Source organism: Caretta caretta, chromosome 1 (genome assembly GCF_965140235.1).
Source record: "Caretta caretta isolate rCarCar2 chromosome 1, rCarCar1.hap1, whole genome shotgun sequence".
Lineage (NCBI taxonomy): Eukaryota > Metazoa > Chordata > Testudines > Cheloniidae > Caretta > Caretta caretta.
In genome coordinates, this window is record NC_134206.1 from 271,543,088 (window position 1) to 271,562,963 (window position 19,876).

Below are 19,876 nucleotides of genomic sequence, written 5' to 3' on the forward strand. Positions count from 1 at the left end.
AGGGGCAGGGGTGCCGGAACATGGGAGGCCAGGGCCCCATCGCTTTTAAAAGTGGGAGGGCTATTCCTTCCCACTTTTTACCAGCCATAAGGGCGAGTGATGTGGGGAATGGGTGGCACAGAGGCAGGGCCTTGGGGAGTAGGGGACTCAGTTTGGAAACCGGTGCCACCCCACTTATAGGGAGCTTCCACCACTTCTGTGAAGGGATAAATAATATTTCCTAATTCACTTTCTTCCCATCATTCATGATTTTAAAGTCGTCTATTATATCCTCTCTTAGTCCATAGGTGCTGGACCTAGGCATGCTGTCGCACCCCCTGGCTTGAAGTAGTTTCCATTATACACAGGGTTTACAGTTTAATTCAATGGCTCTCAGCACCCCCACTATACAAATTGTTCCAGCACCCCTGCCTTAGTCATCATTTTTCTACACTGAACAGTCCCGGTCTTTCATCTCTCCTCATGTGGAAGCTGTTCCATACTCCTTGTTATTTTTGTTGTCCTTATCTGTAATTTTTCCAATTCTAATATCTCTTTTTGAGATGGACAATCAGAACTGCACAGTGCTCAAGGTGGTGTACCATAGATTTATATAGTGGCATTATGATATTTTCTGTTTTGTTATCTATCCCTTTCCTAATGGTTCTTAACATTCTGTTAGTAAAAAACAAACAAACAAAAACCTCTGGCTCACATTAAGCAGATGTTTTCAGAGAACTAACCACTCAAGAAAGGTCTTGAGTCATTGTGGAAATAGCTAATTTAGACCCCATCATTTTGTCTAAATTAATAGCTGGGATTAGTAATAGCTTCCAACGTGCATTACTTTGCATTTATCAACACTGAATTTCATCTGCCATTTTGTTGCCTCGTCACCCAGTTTTGTGAGATACCTTTAACGCATCAGTCAACTCTGAGTAATTTTGTATTGTCTCCAAACTTTGCCACCTCATTGTTTATCCCTTTTCCAGGTCACTTATGAATATGTTGAATAACATTGGTCCCAGTACAAACCCCTGGGGGACCCTGCTATTTACCTCTCTCTATTCTGAGAACTGACCACATATTCCTACCCTTTGTTTCCTATCTTTAACCAGTTACTGATCCATGAGAGGTCTTTCCCTTCTATCCCTTGACAGCCGACTTTGCTTAAAAGCCTTTGGTGAGGGACCTTGTCAGAGGCTTTCTGAAAGTCTAAGTACACTAGATCCATTGGATCACCCTGGTCCACATGTTTGTTGACCCCCTCACAAAATTCTAATAGATTGGTGAGACATTAGTTCCCTTTACAAAAGCCATGTTGACTCTTCCCCAATATATCAGACGCATAGATGAGTGTGATAATTCTGTTCTTTTAAAAATCAGTGTACCATTAGGTATCCATCAGTTATCTAGTACAGAGGCTGATTTAAGTGATAGGTTAGTAGTGCTGCAATTTCATATTTAACGTCCGTCAGAACTCTTGGATAAATACCATCTGGTCCTGGTGACTTAATTTATGAATTTTTTCCAAAACCTCCTCTATTGACACCTCAATCTGGGACAGTTCCTTAGATTTGTCACCAAAAAAGAATGGAAATCTGCCTCACATCCTCTGTAGTGAAGATCGCTGCAAAGAATTCATTTAGCTTCTCTGCAATGGCTTTGTCTTCCTTGAGTGCTCCTTTAGCACCTCCATGGTCCAGTGGCCCCACTGCTTGGCAGGCTTCCTGCTTCTGATGTACTTATTTTTTGTTTTTTGTTTTTGCTGTTTAGTTCTTGTGTCTAGCTAGTTGCCCTTCATTCTTTTTTGGCCTGCCTACTTTTGCACTTGACTTGCCAGAGTTGATGTTCTTTTCTATTTTCCTCAGTAGGATTTGATTTCCAATTTTTAAGGTGTCGGTCTCTGACTGTCTCTTTTATTCTGTTTAGCTGTGGTGGCATTTTTGGTCCTCTGACTTTCTTTTTTTTATTTGGGATATATATATATATATAGTTTGAGCGATTATGATTTTTTTGTAAAGTTTCCCTGCAGCTTGCGGGCATTTAACTCTTGTGACAGTTTCTGTTAACTTCCGTTTAACTAGCCTCCTCATTTTTGTGTAGTTCCTCTTTTTTAAGTTAAATGCCACTCTGATGGATTTCCTTGGTATTTTCCTCCCCAACAAGAATGTTAAATTTAATTACATAGCAGTCCAGCTATAGTAACCTCTTGGACCAGAGTATGCCACTTAATACTAAATCAAGAATTGCCTCTCCACTTCTGGGTTCCAGAACTAGCTGCTCCAAGAAGTGGTCATTAATAATGCCTAGAAATTTTTCTCTCTGCATCCTGTCCTGTAGTGACATGTTCCCAGCCAACATGAGGGTAGTTGAAACCCCCCATTCTTATTGGGTGTTCTGTTTTTTGTAGGCTCTCATCTCCTTGAGCATTTCACAATCATCATACTGGTCAGTAGTATATTGCTATATTCTTATTCATAGGCGCCGACTTCCCCACTACCCGGGGGTGCTTGACCTCTCCCTCTGCCCCTTCCCCCAAGCCCAGCCCCACCCCACTTCTTCCTGCCCCTGCACGCACTCCACCCCTTCCCCAAGCCCTCATCTCTGCCCTGCCTCTTCCTGCCCTGCTCTGCCCCCGCCCTGCCTCATCACATCCCCTCCCCCAAGCGCCCCCCATCCCCGCTCCTCGCCCTCCATCCCCGAGCCGATCTGCGTGTTGCGAAACATCTCTTTGCAGTGGGCGGGAGGTGCTGGGAGGGAGGGGGAGGAGTGATCAGCGGGGCCGCTGGCAGGGGAGAGGCGCTGCGGGGGGCAGGGGGAGAATGGGGATCTTGGCTGCCAGTGCATGCTAAGCACCTGCTAATTTTTCTCCGTCAGTGCTCCAGGGCTGGAGCACCCATGGAGTTGGCGCCTATGTTCTTATTGTTCAAGCATGGTGTTTCTATCAATAGAAATTCTGTGGTACTGTTTGATTCATTTAAGATTTTTACTATGACTCTGCTTTCTTTCACTTGTAGTGCCATTCACCAACCAGTGCAATCTACTCTCTCATTCCTGTATATTTTGTATCCTGTTATTACCATATCCCATTGATTATCATCGTTCCATTAAGGTTCTGTGATGCCTTTTATATCAATACCATTTTATACCAGGCACTCAAGTCCTTAGTATTTAGACTTCTTGCATATGTATACAAGCACTTATAAAATTTGTCAATATATAGTTGTCTGCCTTCATATGATGTAATTGAATGAGACTCTTTTTTGCTTTCTCTTCAGTTCCTACCTCTACTTTGTCAACATTTTATCTCTCCTCTTATCTAGGATATAGAGTGAGTATCCCCTTTAATAAATCCTCCCTTAAGGGATGTGACTGTCTGAACCATGTGCTCCTCCACACCTGTCTGCTTTCTCCCAGCCCTTAGTTTGAAAACTCCTCTTTGACCTTTTTACATGCCAGAAATCTGGTTCCATTTTAGTTTAGGTGGATCCCATCTTTCCTGCATAGGCTCCTCCTTTCCCAAAATGTCGCCAGTTCCTAATAAACCTAAATCCCTCCTCCCAATACCATCTCCTCCATGCATTGAGACCCTGTCATTCGGGCCCTGCGCATGGAACTGGAAGCATTTCAAAGAATGCTACCATGGAGGTCTTAGACTCAACTTCTTACCTAACAGCCTAAATTTTGCTTCCAGGACCTCTCCCCTACCTTTCCCTATGCCACTGATACCTGCATGTACCACAACCACCAGCTCCTCCCCACTATTGCACATAAGTCTGTCTAGAGCCATAGGTGCTAGAACTACAGGTGCAGGGGATGCTGCAGGATCCCTGACTTGAAGTGGTTTCCGTTATATACAGGATTTACAGTTTGCTTCAATGGCTCACAGCACCCCCACTATAAAAATTGTTCCAGCACCCCGTCTAGAGCTCTCAGGAGGTCTGCAACCTTTGGAGCCAGCAGTCAATTCATCGTGTGGTTTTCCTAGTCATCACAAACCCAACTATCTATTTCCAGTAGTCAAGTCCCCCATTACTATTATTTCTCTTCTTAATAACAAGGGTCACCTGCCCTGGAGAAGTATCTTCAGTGCAAAAGGCTCCCAGGATAACACCTGGAAGGAGGGTCCCAACCATGGGATCATTTCCCTACATTTCAGCTTGATGTTCTCCTTTCTTGAGACTATCCTGCTCCTCCTCAACAGCACAGAGGCTGTCAGACTCTGGGTGGGACTGTTCTACTGTGTCCCGGAAAGGCTCCTTTGTGTACCTCTGTTTCCCTTAGCTCCTCCGGTTCGGCCACTCTGGTCTCAAGAGCCCATAGTCGGTCTCTGAAGGGCCATGAGCTGCTTGTGTCTAATGTACACACATGCCACCTTCCCACAAGACTGGTCATCATACATGTTGCAGTCAGTGCAATAAATTGGATAGCCTCCACTCCGCTGCTGGACTTCTGCCTGAATTATTTTTACTCTTGCTGTGTGTGAGTGTTTGTGTGTTTGAGACCTTCCCTTTGAGCCTCGTCAACAGCTCTGAAGAGACATGACCCACTCTTTGGAGCTCTCCCCATTCTGTCTGTGGCCGGGAGGTGATAGTGTCTTTAGTGTGGTGAGCCCTTGTGTGTGAGCTCACTCTACCATGAAGCCTGCCTCAGCTTCCCACTTCTAAAAACATCTAAAGAACTTACTCCTCTCCCCACATTAAAGCTGTTCAAATAACTAATTTGTCAGTGTGCTGGCAGTTCCAAAAAAACCCATCAAATCAGTTCAGGTCACACTAAGGGCTTGTCTACACATAGAGGGCTGCAGTAGTTAGTGAAGTTCGTGAAGTGTAGCAGATAGTGAAGATGCTACCCGGGGTGGCGGGTGAAGCTTCCCCTGCCCCGCTTCTTCTGGCCAAGATCCCACCCCCACTCGCTGCTCTAAGCCCCCCTGTGGCCCCAGCCAGGGCAGAAGGGTGGGGCTGAGAGCTCGTTCAGGGCCATGGTGCGGGGGACTGAGAGCTTGGCCCCAGCCAGGGTCAAGCTCTTGATCCCAGCAAGGACCATGGTGCAAACTCTCCCCGATTCCGCTCCTTCCACCCACGGCCCCTTCCCCGTGGTCCTGCCCCCCTCTGTCTCTTCCCCCATGGCCTTGCCCCCCACATGCTCCTTCTTCCCTGTCACAGCCCTGAGTCTAGAAGCCACAGTGGGGAGCGAGAGCTCCTCCAGCCCTGGGGCTGTGAAGCAGGGGAAAGATTTTTCTAGGGCCCCTGGATACAGGCCCCAGGGGCCTACAGTAATCTGCCATTGCCCCACCCCCCCAGCAGTGTGAGGTTTGGGAAGGCTCAGCCTTCCCTAGCCTCCATTACATGCCACCCATGAACTAATGGTGCCAACGGGAGAGCTGCTCCCATTGATGTAGGACTCCACTTCCCCAAAAGGCAGTAGCTATGTCGATGAGAGAAGCCCTTATGTTGACGTAGTGCTGTCTACACCTGGAGTTTGGTCAGTATAACAGGGTTGCTCAGGGTATGGATTTTCTAGCGACTTATCTATACCAACATAAGTCTGTAGTGCAGACCAAGCCTAAATGTATCCCTAGCTTTCCAGCTCTCAAAGGGTTTTTATTTTTAAATAAAATTGAAGGAATTTTTTTAAAGAAATCATGGAACCATTTTGATTATTTTTTTTTTCAGAGTTATTTTGGGGGAAGGGGTTTTGACCAGAACAATTCAGCAAATTTGACTTGCTTGCTAAATGTTGCAGTCACCACACATCTGCATGTCTTTGCTGAAAGATCTTTGGTTGAAAAGTTGCACCCAGCTCTACCACTTGTCTGTCTGTACACCCACACCAGTTTTTTCAGAGTTACCACTGAAGGCTGAATATTTGTAACCCTTTCCTCCTCTCCTTGTTTTCCTCAGGTGAAATTTTTTAAGGGTGGCTTTTATTCTAATGGTGTCTGAATATTTTTTATTGCACTATTATCCAGCACACAGTGCTTTGTTGTGGGATTTATAAATTAAACTAAGGAAAACATGAAAGATGCTTGGGTTCGTGTTATGGTGCTAAAAACAGCTGGATAGCCATTGGGCTTGGGCTCGGGCTCTGAAGCCTGGAGTATGCTGGGGGCCAGCGCGGGCGGTCAGAGCCCAAGCAGCAACTTCTACACTGCTGTTTTTAATGCCATACCATGATCCTGAGTCCGTACACCTGGGCTTTAAAACTTAGTGCAGACATACCCATAATGTCATAGTAAGTCCTTCTCTATTGTCAGGCGTCTCTGTAAGCTATTCCATACAGGTGGGGTCCATGAGGGTACAGCTTGCCAGGTCAGGGGCATGGTGAAAATCCCACTGAATGGGAGTTTTGCCATTGACTTGAGTGGGGCTAGGATTTTAGCCATGGTGCATAGCTTTTAGAAACCAGTTTTTTAAAAAAGCAGTATAAACCTCCTGTTTGCAACGCTTCACTGGATTTCTCTTAAGGGCCATAGATTAAGTGGTATCTATATCTTAGATTTGACAGCTTCTCTTTGACGGTTTTTATTTTCGAGAATGTATTTATGTACATAGGCAAGCAGTGTGAAACATCGTCATAGCACAGACCATATTTTAGTACAGAGATTATCTTGTGGACATTTTCCTTCCATTCACAGTTCTGGATCGCCTCTCCTACTGCTAGTAATCATGTAACTTCCCTGTGGTGACTACAGCAATTGGTCCCATGGAAAAGTAATATTAAGAAAGTATTTTGTGTAGAATTAGATGATTAAGTCAATAAGACACTGATTTTTAAAGATATTTAGGCATTGCTGCACTCAGTGTTGCAACACCTCAGTGATGCAGGAGCCTAAATTTCATTTTCAAAAGGAGTCTAAATGCCCCTGGTCAATGGGATTTAGACTCTTAAGCACCTAAATCCCCTTTGAAAATGAAATTTAGGCTCATAACTCAGGGGGTGCTATGAGAGTGAGCTGGGCAAAGCTACACCTGCTTTAAAAATTTGAGCCTTAGTCTTTTGGGGGAAAGTATTCATAGCAGTTTCCTCTTGCTCTTCATTTCATTCTAACCCACCACCTGCAACCTGGTCTGTGTTCTCTCAACCGGAAACAAGGAAGAGAGCCAGCATCTTGTAACCAACAAAAGATTTGTGGACCTCAGATTGGAAACATCTGGTCTACAGAAACAATCTGATAGTTCAGCTGTGTAGCCACTGGATGTCACTACTGATTCAGTTGATGAAAGCTGATTACTTGAAAGAATCTGAGTTCATAACCTTGACAGCATATTGGTCTACCTATGTTGGAAAAGTAAAGTTTTTTGGGGGGCTGCTTCATGTAGACATTTACAAAAAATGCTTCTTTTCTACAAGTATTAAGATTTATCTTCACTACACACAAGATATTTCTTCAAAAGAGAGTAATCTTGTATTAAAGTCCACAAGTCAAAGGTGACTAAGGGAGGGGTGGTTTTCTGTTTTTTTTTTAAAGAAAGGATAAAAATTATTCCCAAGTCTCTGATAAACATTGAGAAGTAAAAAGGGTACTTTGTGTTAATTTATGAGATTAAGCTTTTTTAGGGTTAGACATAGGCTTGGAAGGATTAAATTTTTAATCCTCACCATACACAAACTGATGAAAAATATTTCCATTGATAAGTGTACAGATAGCATTTTTATTACTTTGCCTGCTTGAGAACTACTTAGTGTGATTTAAGGATATTTACTTTGTATATTTTGACATGTGCTACTGACACTTGTTTTAAAGGTTGTAAAGCTTTGTACTCTGCAGCGGAGGGGTGTGTGTGAATTTAAGTGTCAACTCCCACTTGAGATGTTTTGAGGCTAGGCTAACCATTTTCCTTGAGGTTTTATTCTCTGCAATACATAATTGGGCACAGCTGTTAGCAAGGCAGTGGACAGATCATGGGGCTAAGTGGCACAAACTCAAAGCCCAGCTCCGCTTGTGACTCATGGTTTTGAGCAAGTCTTTAAATATCTCTGTATCAAGCTCTTCACAGCCCTTTCTAGCACTGTCCAGAATTGGCAGCTGCTCATAGTGCCCCATGCCTTGTTATGTGATATTGATGATGTACCTGCTGCAGGAGCTGCAAGTATAACTTCTGTGATGCTCCTAGCTCCTGCTAAACCAGGAGCATGAGAAAGTCTCAGAGATTCCTCCACATGGAAGCAATTTGTGATTATACTGGAGCACAGAGAGCCTGACAAATATACCTTGCAATTGTTCTTGATTGCAAGGGACAGTAAATTGCTTATTTTAAAGCAAAGTTTACCTCAGCCTCACACCAACTTGCTTTTGGTTCGCTGTTTTTTATATTACAAGTTGAGTGTCCGGACCATAATACATTAACATAATTTAAAGGAATTGCACTTTTTTTCTCCACCTATACATGTGCACATGAAGCATGTAGTTTTACTTCCATATATGCTGTGAGATCCTGTATGCAAGATGCCCTTTATATACAGGCAACGGAGAGAGCAGAGTTGATGTTCCTATGCCCTCCTCAATTCCCTGGCTAGGGTGCAATTAAAATCACATCCTTAATGTAAGCTCTGTGGCCTGAAGTTCCAGAGTGGAAAGAGCACTCTACTCCCTCTATTGGCGAAGTGGGGAAAGTGCTTGCCACAGAGAGATGCTACCTAAAATTCTTCTAGAGACACTTGGGTAGTCATTATAACTATACATGAATTTGGATTTGTGCGGTAGTGGGCTCCCAGAGAGTCAAAAGAGCTTTTACTTTGTGGCAAAAAGATAATTTCTAAGCAGCAATGCTCTGCTCATGGATCCTAATTACCTTTGGGCTGGGGAGGGGAGGCAAGTAAAAGTTCTATAGCCTTTAGGAGGGTTGTGAACTAGCTGTCTGATGAATAAGAAGGCTCTGTTCTGTGAATGCAGAATCATGCTGTGTTTCTTGAAATGAAACAACCAAGCTAGTACTGCTGTGCCCCATAAGCCCATAGTTTTTTACAGCATTTCAAAATTACATTCCTTTAAATGTTGCAAAGACACTAATTTTGCAAGAATATTTAGATATGCCATGTTGGAAATCTTATAAACAGAGGGTATGTCTATTCTGCAATCATGTGGTGTGACTGCAGCTGAAGTAGACATACCCAAGCAAGTTTTCATTGACCTAGCTTAGGTCTCAGGGCAGTGAACCCATGGCAGCGCAGGCTTCAGCAGGGACTGTACAAGCCCACCCAGAATCCTGAGTAGGGGTAGGTTAGGCTGATGTGCCACAACTTCACTGCTCCAGGAACTGAGCTAGCAAGATTAAAGCTAAACTCAGATAGTTCAACTCAAGCGGCAGTCACGTTCCGAGTGCTATGCACTCATACCCCGAGTTGTTTTGAAATTATCCAAAGGGGGGGAAAATTCTTAATTGTATTTTAATGGGTTAAAAGTGATGCTTTCCCCCTCTCCCCTGCCCATAACTTGCAGACTTCCAAAATAATTCACTTTCAGGAGGAGAAACTTGAGCCCAACATGGTATAAACAGGGGTTTAGGCTGGAATTACGGGTAGTGATCAATGGCTCCATGTCTAGTTGGCAGCCGGTATCAAGTGGAGTGCCCCAAGGGTCGGTCCTGGGGCCGGTTTTGTTCAATATCTTCATAAATGATCTGGAGGATGGTGTGGATTGCACTCTCAGCAAATTTGCGGATGATACTAAACTGGGAGGAGTGGTAGATACGCTGGAGGGGAGGGATAGGATACAGAAGGACCTAGACAAATTGGAGGATTGGGCCAAAAGAAATCTGATGAGGTTCAATAAGGATAAGTGCAGGGTCCTGCACTTAGGACGGAAGAACTCAATGCACAGCTACAGACCAGGGACCGAATGGCTAGGCAGCAGTTCTGCGGAAAAGGACCTAGGGGTGACAGTGGACGAGAAGCTGGATATGAGTCAGCAGTGTGCCCTTGTTGCCAAGAAGGCCAATGGCATTTTGGGATGTATAAGTAGGGGCATAGCGAGCAGATCGAGGGACGTGATCGTTCCCCTCTATTCGACATTGGTGAGGCCTCATCTGGAGTACTGTGTCCAGTTTTGGGCCCCACACTACAAGAAGGATGTGGATAAATTGGAGAGAGTCCAGCGAAGGGCAACAAAAATGATTAGGGGTCTGGAACACATGACTTATGAGGAGAGGCTGAGGGAGCTGGGATTGTTTAGCCTGCAGAAGAGAAGAATGAGGGGGGATTTGATAGCTGCTTTCAACTACCTGAAAGGGGGTTCCAAAGAGGATGGCTCTAGACTGTTCTCAATGGTAGCAGATGACAGAACGAGGAGTAATGGTCTCAAGTTGCAGTGGGGGAGGTTTAGATTGGATATTAGGAAAAACTTTTTCACTAAGAGGGTGGTGAAACACTGGAATGCGTTACCTAGGGAGGTGGTAGAATCTCCTTCCTTAGAGGTTTTTAAGGTCAGGCTTGACAAAGCCCTGGCTGGGATGATTTAACTGGGAATTGGTCCTGCTTCGAGCAGGGGGTTGGACTAGATGACCTTCTGGGGTCCCTTCCAACCCTGATATTCTATGATTCTATGATTCTATGAATTACCATCAGTCTAATTGCCATGCTTGCACTGTAATAGCTGTATATCCAGGTTAAGACTGTCTTCATGATACAGTTGAAGATGAATGGCCTACCATTTCATTCATGCAAAGACTAACCTTGACATATTAACTAAGATATTTACAATGGGTGCAAATAAAAACTTTCCATTAGAGCTAGAAGGTCACAATCCATTAGACAGCACCACACTTTAACCTAATATGATCCATTCTAATCCCTAAGATCTACAGCTCATGTTAACTAATGCATTCTGCCAAAGCACTGGGATCATGTCCTACGTATTGAAGTAATTCTTTCCAGAAGAATTTCAATTTGTAAATAACTGAGGAATAACACTACTCCTTCTGTTAGTAGCGGCATCGGGCCATTTGCCAGCCTGTAAGCAGCACAAGCATTTTGGTGTTTAGTGCTCCCATCTGTTTAGAAAGCCTGAGGGTGACGAGTTATCAGAAGCAGTATGTGGGCTTTCTTATTACATGTCTGAGATGACACATTTTGTCACAACACAAGCCAGTAGGGGTGAGATGATTCCCTAACCCTGACTCCTGAAACCAGTTCTAAGTACTTGGCTTTTGCCCAGTCTTGATCTAAGTGTACATATTTACACATAAAATAACTCCGCATTTTATGCCTCCCCTCAAAAACCAAGTATTCAACATTTACAAAATAATTAATCCTAAACACGTATGTACAATACACCGATTCAGTAAACACACAATTATATTACACTATTGGCTTTGAATAATTTTTTTTTAAGAGGCAGCTGGCCATTCAGGGTCTGAGGTTATTTTTTCAAAACGTTGCATTTTCCCCTCTACTAAATAGGAGTACATGAATTCCCTTCCCATGAGGATTTATAGGGAAGTGGGGGGAGGTTCGGCTGCAGGTGACCTTGCTGCCAGAAGTGGCTTCTTGGAGCCCTTTGCCCCAGTTCCAGCCCATCCTTTGAGCAGCCTTTTTATTGGGCTAGGGTGCTGCATGCAGACAGATCCCCCTGCATCCTCCTCCTCCCAATAATCTTTACAATGGTGTGTGGATGGTGCAAATGACCAATCCTTGAGAAGTCTGGCCATTTGTGCTGAGGGCAGCTAACTGCAGATAGATTGGGTACCACTGCCCTTCATGTGCGCTTGGCCAGTAGCTTTACCCTTTCCCAACCTTTGCACTCTTTTTAGTTGGATGAGGGAGGAAGGCCCAGGTGGGTCTTCTTTCTTAGAAGACTTGCAGTTCCGCACTCAGAGGGTTTGGGTGCATAACTATCTGGTCCCTAGCATCTCTAGTCCTACCAGGAGAACAGCAGTAATATTGCCATAGGTCCCATCCTGTGGAGTACTGAGGACCCTCCACTCCCATTGAAAGTGCTCAGCATATTGCAGGATTGTACCCATACTGAGGAAGCATCTGCTTTCCACACTTAGCCTAGATATATTGTAACATTTGTGAAGGAAAAACATTTTACTTGCCTGGTGGAGTTCACACAGTCTACAGCAGGATGCTCTGGGGCTCCATCCAGAAGTCAAGGATGGGTCTGTGCAGATTCCTGCAGGTTGGCAGAGTCACTTCCCCCCATTCTGGCCCCCTTCCTTATTGCTGAAAGTGGACCTTACTGTCTGGGTGAGGTATTGTGTTAGTATGAGCTTGTCACAGTCTATCCAGATCTCTTCTCTCTGAGGGTACCTGTCAATTCCAAAATGTGGTAATTAGTTTGGTAACAATTTACCACCACAATTGATCAGATGGCTGAGGAAGAGGGAAGCATCTCCCAAACACAGGTAGTTCTTACATATTCATTATCTGTACCTTAAAAAAAAAAGAGGGAAATATTATTTTTAGTTATCATTTGTATTGTTTTTGGTCCAGGAGTAGAGCTCCTGGGCACTGAACCCCATTGTGCTTAGCGCTGTACAGATTTTCAGCCTCCTCTTAGTTATGATTAATCTTATTCTTTCCAAATTATGCAACCGCCTCACTGACAAACCTGAAGGTTCCCCTGCTTGGCTCAGGGAGGACTTGAAGCTTCTTGTCTCTCAAATACACTATAAGATGTGGAGTGCTTTCTCTCCCCTCTGTCTTGTTCAGGTCCTTGCACAGAGCAGTATGGTGGAACACACAGTGAACATACAACGTGTGGGGATCAATGCTGCAAGGTGCTGAGTGCCTTGGCTCCTGCTGGATTTGATGCCTTGCTGATTCAAGCCCATAATACACATGGGCTCTTTTACAAATAAATATTCGTGATTCATCATGATGAATAAGTGATTCATCTTTTTTCCTCCCGATTAAACCAATAACATGGACATTTTTAACATTAGGGTTGCACTTGTCATCCAGGAACTTCTCACAATTGCTTTTGCCTTATTTGGCTTAGTTTTTTAACCCAGTTTCAATACTGTTATGCAAATAGTTCATATGTTCAAATAGTCTTTTAGCTGCTGTCAGACTAGTTAACAAGAGTAAGGGAAAAGAATGAACCTGGATCTGCTTTATCAAATATGTAGGACTTCTGATTTTTTATTTTAACCAATGCACACCAATAACACCCCTGACACAAATAAAACAAAAATTAAAAATTGCTGTTTATCCAATAAACAGAAAACCAGAAATGGTTACTTTTATCTAAGAGCTTCCCTACACAGAGCACCAGTGCAGACTACAAGGTGTAATTGCTAAAGTGCACTAATGTTGTGCATTAGTTCGTCTGCGTAGGCCCTGCTGATGCACACTAGTGGTTCCCTAGTGCACTTTAATGTAGTGCAGTTTCAAACAGTATTACATTAAAGTGCACTAAGGAACATTACCCAGATTATTCATTACAGTATACACTCTTGTAATAAGTAATGTATTTTAATGTGGACACTAGTCATTAGTTATATACAAAGAGAAAGCCCCAACCCTCCCCCCAATTTTGGGACATCTTGATAAACATTAAATTGCTAAAAATGCCCCCCTCCTCTGCCAATGAAAATAACCTCCACAAGACAGAAGCCCTACAAGTATTCCACCTAAGAAGGAAGGAGAGGGGTGGAGAAAGGACTAAGAGGGCAGTAAAATCTACATATAGGGCCTGATCCTTGGCTGGTGTAAATCAGTTGCTCCACTGACTGCAATGGGGCTATGCTAATTTCCACCATCTGAAAATCCGGCTCATGGAGTAGATAATGGCTAATACTGAAACAACTCTATTGGCTTAGGGCCAGATTGTGTCCAACCCGTACACAGATGCATGGAGCGGCCTCTTCTTCTTCCTCCTCCCATTCATCTGTGCAGGGGCCCTGGCCCTTTCTGTTGTCCCAACAGATGTGAGACGCTTAAAAGCAGCCAGGGAGAGGTGGGGTGAAAACAAGGTTTCAGCTCCTCAGTGGGCAGCACATTCTGCACCTGGGCCATGGGTATAGTTGCTGCACCCGCCTGCACTACCTGAGATACACCCACAAAGGACTCAGTCAGAATTTCTTCCGGGGACAGCAGCTGCCATATGGCCTGCTCCATGCCCTCGCAGCACACTTAGGGTGCAAAAGGCACAATCAAGCGCCCAGCTAGTGTTTACAGTATGTGCTTTGGCTTTTTCCCAAGGCTTGAAATAGACAGTGGAAAAGCAATAAGGTTGGCATGCTCTATAATTTAGATAACTAGGCTATAACACAGGCAATGTCTATTCCTGAAGAGCAAACAGCACCATCATGATGAAATAGTATTTCTAGCAATGGAAAGGAGAAATGAGGTTGCAATAATGCTCAATCATCTGTTTTTTTCCCCTTTTCAAATCAAGTGCCACAATTTTCCCTCTGCACCCCATTTTAGCTAATGTAAAAACTATGCCTGGCTAGCCATGAAAGCACTTACGGAGAAACATGTCTTTGCAACAATATTGATTGTTGATGCTACCACTGTGCATTTTGTAGATAAGGCAGAATTACTGAGGCACAACTTAATGAAGTGATATAGTGGAAGGTTTTTCCTTTAGCAGCTGAGAAAACAATCTGTATTGACTGGAAACATTTGTTTTATTACTACAGCTGTATTGATCACTGCTTTCGCTTCCTGGGATTAAGTTAACATTTCTCAGTATTTACAACTTCGCAATGTTTCCTCTTCTCCCTCTGTGAGCAACAGGCACACGAACCATGAATCCAAGGTGTATATTAAAGACCCCATATTCTTTGCAGCAAGGTGCTTGCATCGTGGCACTCTGACGGAAAATTCTATACCATCTTCAAGTACAAAAATTAAGGTTTATTTAAATATGCAAATGAATTCAATCACTATAGTAGCCCCACTCTTACCTGAATATTCAATTCACTGTATGTGTCCACACAGATTCTATTTCCAATGTGCCATTCATTGGTCATTATGTTTCAATTCCAAAGTCAACAACCCACTAAGGTGCATGGAGCAGATCATGCCTCTCAACTATTGTCTCATGCTGTCTACAAACTCAGGCATCAGCTTACACTCAGTTCTCACTTTCAAGGTTCTCTAAAACAGTGAGGGTTAGTCACATAATTTTCTTTTTAAATGAAAGCAGAGCTGTTGTGCATAATACTGTGGCAAAGGGTGACTTTCACAGCTATGGAACTAGAGACTACACTGGTTCCTGTGTATAGGAGCATTGGTGTGTATTGCTATGGGCCTGGCAAAGTGTGTGTGCCACAAGGAGTATTTAAAGGATGCATCAGCAGGACTATAATAAAGTCCTAGTTTAAAACACAAGCATAACAGTCCTCTAGGCCATCGTTTCTCAAATGCGGCCACCATGGCCGCATGCAGCCACCAGGACTTTTCATGTGGCCACAGCTTCCTGGGTGTTGGTGGGGGGAAGGGAGCAAAGCAGTGCCCCCCCCCCCAGGCCTGCCAGTAGGGGTTGGGCATTGTCCCCCGCTGGAGCCACAAATGCTGGAGGAGCAGGCAGGTGGCGGGGCTTGGGCTTCAGACCTGGGATGGTGGATGGCAGGCTCCAGCCATGTGGTGGCGGGCTACATCCCCTGGCCATGGGCTTTGAGCCCTGTTCCCGGGCTCCCCCCTCCCCCCGGCCATGTGCCCTGACCTCCAGCTGCAGGGTTTTGGACTCCACCCATGGGCCCACGCAATCCAGCCACGGCCCCCAGCCATGTGGCAGTGACTGCTGGCCCCAAGCTCACCACCCCCACACATGGCCCCTGGTCCCCACTACATCCTCCAGCCCCAGACTCACAGGGCTGTGCAGCTGCAGGACTCCAGTCCCCGGACTCTCCCCCCTGCCGCCCCCATCACCCCTGGCCCCGAGCTCCCTGCCCAACCTCCCTGCCCACCTTCCCATCCAGGGCTTAATTTGTCCCCCAGCTTGCCAGGGCTGAGTAAGTCTGTTGTGCAAAATGATATTTGTATGTTTGTTAATATCACTTTTCACTACCTCCCTGCCAGCTAGCAAGTCTTCTGCTGTGAAAAGTGATATTAACAAATTACAAATATCACTTTTCACACAGACTTACTAGCTAGCAAGTCTTAAAAAAATAAGCAACCAAAAAAACCCCAAAAGAAACAACAACAAAAAGGGAAAAGAACATGCAAAACACATTATTTGTTTCTCTCCTGTTTAGGTCCAGTAAAGAACAGAGAAAACTGTACATTATTTTTATTATTGAGTCTGTGAAAAAACCTCCATAAATTACAATGACATGTATAGATGAATATTTATTTGTTTTTCCTAAACTTAATTGAGTATTTTAGGAAAAATTGTCAGAGCAGCCACCAGCAATAGTTGGTGGCCGCACTCTAAGACCACCAAAAATTTCTTGTGAGAACTCCTGCTCTAGGCTGACAGAGCTTTGTATATTCAAGGTGCCAGGATGCCCAATTTGCTCTATAAGATGTTTAACTGCTTTTATGTTTTAGACTGAAGGAATTCACCATACAGAGACAATGCTAATTGTACCCGTTTTAGAATAGGTCTTTAACTTCAGATTGATAGTGTCCCTCAAATAACTTGTCGTTTAATGCAGTTTTAAAACTGCATTAAACAATTTCCGGTTCTGCTCTGACACCTCATCACTTTATGGTTCTGCAATCATATTTCCTATCTTTTTAAAAGTTGTTTCTCTCTCCCCTGTTGCTGTGTAAAAGTTCTACACAAACAGGTTGTAAGGCTAACTAGCTGACTACACAGGGAAACTGACAATATACATAGTTCCATCAAATGTACAAAATACACACAAACACCAATCTTTCAATTCTAGTCATTTTAGGTCTTACTTGTAACTATAATAGGTAAACAATGTTCAGAGAGAAGTGTGACTTTAAATGAAACCATGGGGAAAATGCCAATTTAACTTCCCTTCCCTCCCCCATTCTAGTACACATGCAATCTGTCATACACCTAGCCACACTGCTCTTCAGCAAAAATCACATGCACAAGGAAATCATTTGCGTAAAAAAACCCCAACCCCCAAGATTAGGAAACTCATGGTTTGAGTTACAATTTCCAGTCTCTCCAGCAATGCAGAACTGGCAGTTGCAATTAGTCAGTGTGGGGAAATGTAGAGCAAGATTCACACCCCCCAATTTCCCAAACTGATTTGTCAGGAGCCTACATTTCAAAAATTTCACTTACACTTAGGAAAGGTGTACAAATATACTCAAGCAGTCAAAGGTATCTTGGTTCTAATCCATTGCCTTGCCTCTGAGAATCTCGATTGCTTGCTGTTTACCATTACTCTATGCTTATGGCCACAGTTAAAGTCCCATCCTCCCCACACAGGAATAACTAATATTGTGAATAAACTTGCAAAGTTTCCAAGCAAGGTGGGGCTTAAATCAGAGGTGCCAAATCCACCACAGATCTTACAAGATCTACTTGTATCTTAGGGCAGTGGCCCTCAACCTTTCCAGACTACTGTACCTCGTTCAGGAGTCTGATTTGTCTTGCGTAGCTCCAAGTTTCACCTCACTTAAAAACTACATGCTTATAAAATCAGACCTAAAAACACAAAAAAGTGTCACAGCACACTATTAATGAAAAATTGCTGACTTTCTCATTTTTACCATATAATTATAAAATAAATTGTTTGGAATATAGATATTGTTCTTACATTTCAGTGTATGGTATATAGAGCAGTATAAACAAGTCACTGTCCATATGAAATTATAATTTGTACTGCCTTTGCTAGCGCTTTTTATGTAGCCTGTTGTAAAACTAGATAAATATCTAGATAAGTTGATGTACCCCTGGTTGAGAACCACTGTCTTAGGGGACCGATGGGAGGCAACAGGCATTTGTGGGGTAGCCTCTTGCCTCTGCATTGTGCTCAGCATACTGCAGCATGTCTCCTACTGAAAACCTAAAACTTTCCACAAATAAAACAACCCAATTGTACTCCCACGTCTTCAAGTGTCAGTATACCCAATTATTCCTCCTCAAACCCCTCTTAACCCTTCCTTTATCACTTCTCTACATGCTTCCCATATGGTACAGGATGGATTTGTGTAACTTTTACTTTAAAAAGATCAGAAGTGGAGAAATCAGGGTTCAACTTGGGAAGTGTTAGCAGGTCTCACAGCTGTGTGTGCAAGCACCAGGAGCCAATCTAGTCATATGAGTCACGTGGTGTAGTTTTTAGTAATCTTTGTTGAAGTCACTGGAGTTGCTCTAGATTTACACTGTGGTAAACAACAGTTTGGCTCAAAGCTTCAGTTTCTATTAGATACTGACACCATATCTATTTGTACGTGCTGGTACAAGATTAATCCAGTTTGTGATACATCTATGTGAAAGTTGCTACACAAAGACCTTGTTCATTATAGATATATTGTATAATCCCCATGGTAGATTTTCAGTAACACTTCTGGCAGTGTTGTGCTGAAAATCTATATGCCTGCCTCATTCCACACCTGAGGGCTGATGATACTCAATACACAGATTTGTCTGTAATGTCTCTTTGCTCACTTAGCCATAGCTAGCCCAAATAGCTACTGTGATTCAACATGTGTGGATGGGAAAGTTATGTACCAGCCCTGAATTTAAACACAATTTGTCTCATTGTCCCTTGCAGAGGAAGGATTAGTGTTTGTGTGTATGCGTTCCCCTCCCTCCCCACTACCATGGCTCACCAGGTCTACTGGCATAAAAATAGGGCTTTTACTTAACTCTGAGTTCAGTCGCTCTTGATGCTCGCTTTTCAACTGAGGCCGATAATCTTCCATTTGTAACCATCTCCACAGCAAGTAAGTGATGTTATGTTGTCACATGTGGAGGTTTATTGCTAGGGCTGTACAAAGCTTCGTGGTTTTCCCCTGGATTCCAATCTGTGTGGGTTTGCTCCCAAAGAATTTCACCTTGAGTCTTACGTTCCAGTGAACCCCTGAATTCAAGACTATGCACTTCTGGGCAAGGATCATCTACTACTGTGCTTGTACAATGGTTAGCATAATGGGTCCCCATTCTTGGCTGGTCCTCAGGCAAGATGGATTAAACCATGATTAATAATGCAAAAGTCATTTGGAACCACATCCTTTCACTTTTTGTTAACCTTAAGACCCTTAGTATTGGCCTGACTTGTGTGTGAAATTAAACTCATCACACATGAACTTCAAAGGTCTGCAGACCTTTACATGAACCTGGGCACAGATCTGAGTTTATAATAAAACTCAGCAGCAGATTAACAAAGAACCAACAATTCTGCTTTGTAGGCATATTTTGCTGGTTTAATAATAATAATAATAATAATAATAATAATTAATAATTAATAAAAAAGTAAAGAGTGCACCTGCTCCCACCATAATTGAGATAATTACAGACAGATTTGTTTCTAAGGAGAAGGCAAATCGCATCCTCAGGGTAACTCCATTAGCCTCAGGACAGTCTCACAAGGGATTATTTAAGATCAGAATGCTTTTAAGTTTTCCATGATATGACAGCTGCTCTTAAACAGTAGGCCACATAAAATGTGCTCCTCCCGAAAGACTTTAGAGACCTGCCTCTTTTATCAGTAATTTTCATTTTTCACCAGCTGGCAACTCTTTTAGAGAAACAAAGTGATATGCCACAATGGAGTTGGGGAAATAATTTTAACCAATCATTTTTGGATAAATTTTGCTTCTTTTTTCATGAATTGTTCTGTGGGTTTTGCAATATTCTGGAATTTTTTTTAAAGTATTTGCAAAATAATTCTTGGTCTGTAGCTTGTCCATGAATAGCTTATTGTAAGTAACTGGTTTTCAAAACTAAAACTATTCTGGTTAGCTTTGATTGGACAAATAAATCACGTGGCATTGTTCCTGTTCCCCATCTGAATCAGAGTAACTCTTGGACTCAGGTTTCCAGTGCAAGCTTTCGTGTTCACAAAAA

At 43.3% G+C, this 19,876-nt stretch overlaps 2 long non-coding RNA genes across 2 annotated transcripts in view; one reads left to right on the forward strand and one right to left on the reverse strand.

Annotated features, from left to right (window-relative positions):
* LOC142070564 (uncharacterized) overlaps positions 1-19,876 on the forward strand; it is a 46,453-nt gene that overhangs the window by 24,054 nt on the left and 2,523 nt on the right. The window lies entirely within an intron of this gene.
* LOC125630096 (uncharacterized) overlaps positions 12,026-19,876 on the reverse strand; it is an 84,292-nt gene continuing 76,441 nt past the window's right edge. The window contains exon 3 of the long non-coding RNA XR_007354559.2: positions 12,026-12,234. This is a non-coding gene — a long non-coding RNA (uncharacterized LOC125630096). The remainder of the gene's footprint in view (positions 12,235-19,876) is intronic.